Source organism: Gorilla gorilla, chromosome 12 (assembly GCF_029281585.2).
Source record: "Gorilla gorilla gorilla isolate KB3781 chromosome 12, NHGRI_mGorGor1-v2.1_pri, whole genome shotgun sequence".
NCBI lineage: Eukaryota > Metazoa > Chordata > Mammalia > Primates > Hominidae > Gorilla > Gorilla gorilla.
Genome location: NC_073236.2, coordinates 96,677,477 through 96,685,466, shown reverse-complemented (window position 1 = coordinate 96,685,466; position 7,990 = coordinate 96,677,477). Strand labels below are relative to the sequence as shown.

Genomic DNA, 7,990 nt, shown 5'->3' with positions numbered 1-7,990 from the left:
AAAGTGTGAGCTGGCTGGCTCCTATCAGAAGCTCTTTTCCAGAAGCTCTGGGAAAGCATCTTCTTGCAAGCTCATTCGGGTTGTGGCGGAATTCCACTCCTGCAGTTGCAGGACTGAGGTGGCGGTCAGCCAGGGATCTCTATCAGCTCCTCGAAGCTGCTCTCTCTCGGGTCCTTTCCACATGGTCCCCTCCTTCTTCAAGTCATCAAAGATGCATCGAACCCTCCCTCACACTTCACATCTGTGACTTCCTCTCCTGCCCCCAGCCAGAGAAAACCCTCTGCTTCTAAAGGGCTCATGTGATTCGATTAGGCCCCTACCAACTCATCTTTCTTTTCTTGGACTCAGAGTCAACTGATTTCTATCCTTAATGATGTATTTGAAATCCCTTTGCCATATAATTTCACATGATCATGGGCTTGATGTCTTATCATGTTCAGGGGTTCGGATGGAAATATTGGGGGCCATATTTAGAATTCTGCCTACACGGGAAGCAGAAGTGCTTTGTCACCTCTAAAGTGCCAGACTTAGGCTCTCATTAGAGCCTAATGAGGGTCTAACCCTTAGGGAGGGTTTCCTTCCCTCTGCCCCAGGAGCGCAAAGAAAAGGGTGACACTGGATTAGGGGTGGCTGCCTGTGGCCCCTGCCCCTTCCCCTCCTCCTCCTCCTCCTCCTCTTGAGCCTACCTCTGGGCTTTTCATGACTTGGAGAGGGAGCCCTGTCTCAGGACCCCAGGACTTAATCTGTCCGTCACCTTCCCCTTCCAGATCTTCAGCCACTCCACACCCCCTGCAAGTTCCTTCCTGGGCTCTGCCCTTCCTTCACACTCTCTGGGTACCACTCCTTCCCGGGATCTACGACGGCGGTCTACACTCGCCTGCTCCCATCTCTGTCCACTGGAGCCTGGCGCCTACCAGCCCCCACTGCCTTAATCTGTTCTCCCTCCCTTATCCCAGTGGACACCTTCCAGGCCATCTCTGCCAGGCCTTCCTGTGATGGCAGCCATAGAGTCTGTCTTGTACCTGCGGTATTATTCCCAACACCCACCCGGGTGCCAGGAGCATAGCAGACACTCTAGCAAACATTCGTCATTGTTTGTCTGGATCCGCGTATCTATGTGGTCCACGTGCTAATGTGCTCCCCTGCCTGCCCCAAACCTGAGCATACGTCTCCCGCTGCCGCCTCAGCAAGTGACACCCGTGTCACTCTCTCCCTCAGCCCGAGGGCAGTGACCACAGTGAGAGGAAGCATGAGTGTGGGTCCATCAGGATAAAAGGCCAGCACTGAGTCTGTTTCACGCCCCCTGCCCCCACCCCACCACACACGTGCACACACCAGAGGCTCTGCGTTCTCCTTGGCCTAACGCTGGGGAGGGCAAGAGCCACCACCCACCAGCTTTCTACCCTTCACTATACCTGGGCCTCAACTCAGCTGGCCTCTCTAGGAGTTACTTGTGCTGGCCTTAATCTTTTTTCTTTTTTTTTTTTTGAATCGGAATCTTGCTCTGGAATACAGTGGTGCAATCTCGGCTCACTGCAACCTCCTCCTCCCAGGTTCAAGTGATTCTCCTGCCTCAGCCTCTCAAGCAGCTGAGATTACAGGCACCCACCAACACATCCAGCTAATTTTTGTATTTTTAGTAGAGACGGGGTTTCACCTTGTTGGCCAGTCTGATCTCGAACTCCTGACCTCAGGTGATCTGCCCGCCTCAGTCTCCCAAAGTGCTGGGATTACAGGCGTGAGCCACCACGCCTGGCCAATCTTTTTTCATTCCGTCCCTGCATTTAGGCCTATGTTCTCTTCCCCCAGAGACCCACCCACTTCCTCTTGGGAGTCCAGCCGAGGACAGTGTGGTTTGAAGAACATTCTAATCCCAGCCCGAGAGCTCTGAGAGAAAAAATGACTACAAACCCTGGAATGTGAAGCCTGCTGCTTCCTGCAAAGCATTTTGAATGAAACACGTAACCAACAGCTGCAGCACAGAGAATGGAAACTCTGAGGAACGTCATGGCTCCAGGTTCCAAATAGCAGGGTTGTGAGCAGGACAGGCTCTTCATTTCAGCCCAACCTGGACACCCTCAGCAGCACCCCTCCCTGCTCTCCTTCCAGGAACCAGGCCCGTCATGCCAAGGATGTGCCGCTGTTGCTCGCTTATTCCAAACACCCCTGGCCCCCAACACAGCCAGACATCCCCGTGTATAGGGGTGAGACCCCCTTCCCACTCAGCAGCCCCCAGAGACATTGAGGACACCCCAGCCCAGCCACTCTGCCCTCTCAGGAGCAGGTTAATGCATCCCTCAACATGACTCCCATCCTGGAACTCAGCCCCAGGCCAGGCTGGGCAGTGCCAGCCAATTCATGCAATGCAGGAAGATATCATTGCCAAAGCTGCTCTAGGGCAGACTTGGGGTGAGGGGGCAGGACAGAGAGCCCATGAGGAGCAAGAGGCCCTAGAATTGGAGAATTCGTGAAGATCACTCCTGCATGAAGGGAAGACATGCGAACATTTTTTCAACTTCTTTAGGGAGATATAACACACTCAGTAAAACACACTCGTCTTAATGGTGTGGCTTGATGAACTTTTACATACAAACACACCTGGTTGAAATGTAGAACACTGCAAATACCCCAGAAGATTCCCTGGATCCCCTTCCCAGTCAACATTCGTCCCCCTCAGAGGTGACCGTGATTTTGAACTTCTCTCACCATCAATTAATTTTGCCTCTTTTTGAACCTCATTGAAATGGAATCACCAACAGCATGTGCTTTCATGACCAGCTTACCTAGTTCATCCTGTCTATGAGATTCATCCACGTTGCAGACACACTAATGACCCCATGGCACCTCCCACACTCCAGGTGCTGTACCAAGGATGTCATGGTTACTTGTTTACACTAAGGCCTTGACATTGAACCCATTTTCCAGATAAGGAAGTTGGTTGAATCAGCAGTTCATTGCCACATAGTCAGGACTTGGAGAGACTGGAATTCAAACCCAAGAGAGAACCAGAACAGATTCTCTCTTCTATTTTCTCTTAACAAACTTACAGAGACCTGCCTCCATTATACCTAGAGATCTACAGCCTGGAATTTCCTCACAAGGGAGACCTGTTTCAGGGTTTTGTGCACTTGGGAACCCAACAGGAGCACCCATTTTACTTTAGTCCCCTATTCCTTGGGGGACATGGGCAAGGCAGAAGAGGAGGGGTGAGCAGCAGGTGAGGAGGGGTGAGCAGCAGGTAAGGAGGGCGTCTCAGGAGGCCCAGACCCAGGCAGAAAAGGTTTCACAGGAAGAGAATGAAGAGGTTCATTCATTTAGTCAGCCAATATTTATTGAATGCCTGCTGTATGGCAGGCGCTGTCCTAGGCACTTACTTTTTGGTTATCTACCTGTATGTATCAAACCACTCTAAAATGCAGTGGCTTAAAATGGACAACACACATTTATTATCTCTTACAACTTTATAAGTTGGCTGAGCAGTTCTTCCACTGATCTCACCAAGGGACTTTTATGCTGCTGCAGCCAGATGGCAGCTGGAACTGAAGTCATCTGGGAGCTAGACTGGGCTGGCTGAGTCAAGATGGTGGCCTCACATGTCAGGCACCCTGGAAAGAATCTGGAGGGCTGGGCTAGGCTGGGACTGGTGCATTGATGGGATTCCTTCTCTCCTGCTGTCCTGTATGGGCTCCTCCTTCTCCATGTGGCCTTTCCACATCTCCTCTTCATGTGGATTTCTCCAAGAGGGTATCCAGACTTCTTACATCACAGCTAAGGGCTCCCAGAAGTAATAAAGTGGAAGTCACCAAGCCTTTTTAAAGCTTAGGACTGGCAATGGCTTGGCACCACTTTGGCCATATTTTGCTGCTTAAGGTGAATTACAAGCCTGGACCAGATTCAGTACGGGAAGGAACTCTAGAAGGGAATGAATATCATCCAGGGCCATCTTTGGAGAGTAGCGACCATCCCCCCAAAAAGAAAATCATTGTCTTTTTTCATTTATTCAACAAACATTCACTGTCAGGCACATAGTTCCTTCTTAAATAGAGTACACTTAAAGTAAACACCACTTTTGTTTGACTCACTATCATTCAAGATACCAGCCACTGAGAAGCTCTGTAAAGGGTAAATAGCATTCATTGAGAGTTTACTGCATACCAGACCCTGAGCTCAGTGCTTTACAAAGTCTAACTCATTTACTCCTTACTTGTTTTCCCTCCTTTGAAGTAGGTATTATTGTTTGCCCTGTTTTCTAGATCACTTAGAAAAGAGGTTATGTATTGTTGAATAACAAATCACCTCCAAACTTAGTGGTTTAAAACAACAATAATCATTTATTATCATTCGTGGTTTCTTTGGATCAGCTGGGAAGTTCTGGCTTGGGGTCTCATGAAGTTGTAGTCAGACTGTGACTGAGGATAGGATCAGTTTCGAGGCTTCTTCACTCACAGGTCTGGCGCCTGGGCTGGGAGGACACAAACAAGCGGAGGCTGCGAAAGCCAGGGTCTTTCAGGCATCTCTCTATCTGTGTGGCTTCTCCACATGAGCTCTCCAACACGGCAGCCCCAAAATAGCTGGACTTTTTTGTTTTGAGACGGAGTTTTGCTCTTGTTGCCCAGGCTGGAACGCAACGACGCGATCTTGGTTCACTGCAACCTCTGCCTCCCAGATTCAAGCAATTCTCCTGCCTCAACCTCCCGAGTAGCTGGGATTACAGGCGCCCACCACCACGCCTGGCTAATTTTTTTTTTGTATTTTTAGTAGAGATGGGGTTTCTCCATGTTGGCCAGGCTGGTGTCGAACTCCTGACCTCAGGTGACCCGCCCACCTTGTCCTCCCAAAGTGCTGAAATTACAGGCATGAGCCACCGCGCCCGGCTATAGCTGGAGTTTTTTACATGGCCACTCAGCAATCCAAAGGCATATATCCAGAGAGACAGAAGCTGCGTCACTTTTCCTGATCCAGAACTTGGAAGCCATGCAGTGTCATTTCTACCTCATTCTATTTGTTAAGGCAGTTAAAAATGCCTGCCCAGGTACAGCAGGAGGGAGAAACAGTTCCATTTCTTGATAGGAAATGGGTCAACAATCTGAGCAATATTTAAAATCACCATAGTCTATCCTCTGGACATAAATTATTTACATTCCTTTCACATACAAAATATACTCATTCCTTTGCAAAGATCCCCCAAAGTCTCATCTATTATGGAATCAGATTTAGGCTAGAGAGGTCTAGGATCCCATTATATCAACCATTCAGGTATGGAGGAAGTTCCTCAGATGTAATTCCTCAGGCATATTTCCTTAAGTACTATTCATCTTTATTCAGAGACTTGTGAACTAAAGAGACAAGTTATCTGCTACTGGACCGGGTGCAGTGGCTCACACCTGTAATCCCAGCACTTTGGGAGGCCAAGGCAGTTGGATCACCTGAGGTCAGGAGTTCAAGACCAGCCTAGCCAACATGGTGAAACTCTGTCTCTACTAAAAATACAAAAATTAGTTGGGCATGGTGGCAGGCACCTATAATCCCAGCTACTCAGCAGGCTGAGACAGAAGAATCGCTTGAACCCAGGAGGCGGAGGTTGCAGCGAGCCAAGATCACACCATTGCACTCCAGCCTGGGCAACAAGAGTGAAACACTGTGTCAAAAAAAAAAAAAAAAGTTATCTGCTACTTACACACTGAACATCCAATGATGAGACAGGCATAGTGTAGCCACTATAAACACTCTTATTCAAGAGAGGGGAGAGGAGGCACAGAGCCATGATTGGTCCATAGCAATTCTGAAATCCATTCAGGCTCATATTGTGTTGCCAATTTCTTGATTAGGGCTCAGTTCTACTGCCTGGGAATGATTCTTTGTGGCTTTTGGCTCTGTTCTCTAGATTCTTGGTTCCACCTTCTGAATCATCCTTCTTTCTCTATAAAAAATGGCTGGTGATATGGTTTGGCTGTGTCCCCACCCAAATCTCATCTTGAATTTCCACGTGTTGTGGGAGGGACCTGGTGGGAGGTAATTGAATCATGGGGGCAAGTATTTCCCGTGCTGTTCTTGTGATAGTGGATAAGACTCACGAGATCTGATGGTTTTAAAAAAACAAGCACAAGCTCATCTTCTCTTTGCCTGCCACCATCCATGTAAAATGTGACTTGCTCCTTGTTGCCTTCTGCCATGATTGTGAGGCTTCCCCAGCCATGTGGAACTGTAAGTCCAGTTAAACTTCTTTCTTTTGTAAATTGCCCAGTCTCAGGTATGTCTTTATCAGCAGTGTGAAAATGGACTAATACACCTGGTGTTTCCGACTGAGTAGTTTTCAGCTTGTTTCCTTCCCATAGAATTTTGGGGGTCCAAAAGCCTTTTTTCATTTCACACTATTCTGACCCTTTTTGCCCAAGCTGGTGGTGCTTCTGACAAAATAATTCTAGTAAAAACTGTGTGAGTTTCCCATGAATCCTATTGGGGCTCACTCTGTTAGTCAAAAGCTATAACCAAACATTTCATCAAGAAAACATTCTCTACATTCTCAATGTGAGGCTGGTGTAAAACGATTTACTTAAGATACTTAGAAGCCCTGTTGTTTAATGAAGAGGATCTGTGAGGCACACTCTTTTTTATTTTATTTTTAATTTGTTTTTATTTTAATATGAAGTGCTTCGTGAATTTGCATGTCATCCTTGCACAGGGGCCATGCTAATCTTTTCTGTATTGTTCCAATTTTAGTATATGTGCTGCTGAAGCGAGTACTGAGGCACACTCTTGAAATACTTAGAGGGCCTTTGTCTATTCAAAATATTTTATGAAGCCTTAGATATTTCTGAGATTTTAACAAAGGTTCTTATAGTCCCACTCTGGGTTTTATCTTTGTCCTGAAGCCCTTTCATACTTTGAGAATCTTTTGCCATCTGGGAGGCTGAGAATGAAAAGCAGATTTATTTTCAAACCCAGCAAGCCCCTGGCTCTTGTATATGTTTTATAAATTTTGCTTGAAAGTTAAAGCTTCCTTTTAACTCATCTTTCTCTGTCTTTATCGTATACAGCTAAAATAATCCAACTAGCATTTTCTAATCCAACTAGCATTTTCAACAGTCTGCTTAAAAATTGTTTTAGCCCAAACCATTAGTTCATTAGGCATATTTTATTTTTCATTTTTCTTTTTTTTTCTTTTTTTTTGAGACAGAGTCTTACTCTGTCACCCAGGCTGGAGGGCAGTGGCACAGTCTCAGCTCACTGCAACCTCTGCCCTCTGGGCTCAAGCGATTCTGCAGCTTTGGCCTCCCGAGTAGCTGGGATTACAAGCATGAGCCACCAAGCCCAGCTAATTTTTGTATTTTTAGTAGGGACAGGATTTCTCCGTGTTGGCCAGGCTGGTCTCGAACTCCTGACCTCATGTGATCTGCCCACCTCGGCCTCCCAAAATGCTGGGGTTAGAGGTGTGAGCCACCGTGCCCAGCCTTCATTAGGCACATTTTCTATTGCTCACATAGCTTCAAGGGACAATGTTACTAACTTTCTTCCACCACGTAATAAGGGTTTGTCCCCTTTCCTTCTGCTTCTAATAAAATTTTCTCACTTTCCTTTAAGCCCTCACCAGCAACTTCCTTGAGAACTATCAGACTCCCATCAACAATATCCTCAAAGTCCTTACAATCTCTACCCATCTCCCAGTCCTAAAGCCACATGACTTAGGTTCTGTGATGGCAGCATTCCGTTTCTAGGTTATAGAAAAGTCTGCATCAGCTATCTATTGCATGATAAGAAACCATCCCCAAACAGTGGTCTTAAGACAACAACAATCATTTATTTTGTTCATGAAATTTGAGGGTTGACAGGGACTAAGCTAGGCAGTTCTCACTCAGGGTGTCTCATGAGTTTGCAGTCAATTGGTGGCTGGTGCTGAGGTCAGCTCAAATGCTGGGGTCTAGACTAGGAGGTTCACACTGCTTGGGGCTGGATGGCTGGGGCTCCTCAGGAATCTCTCACTTTAAATGCA

The 7,990-nt window shown here is 47.1% G+C and overlaps 1 non-coding gene across 1 annotated transcript; it reads right to left on the bottom strand.

The window, feature by feature from the left end:
• Positions 1-6,637: 6,637 nt before the first annotated feature.
• Positions 6,638-6,744, bottom strand: LOC115933691 (U6 spliceosomal RNA). Its single transcript, XR_004069545.1, has one exon. It is a non-coding gene; the product is annotated as a U6 spliceosomal RNA (small nuclear RNA).
• Between the last annotated feature and the right edge of the window lie 1,246 nt (positions 6,745-7,990).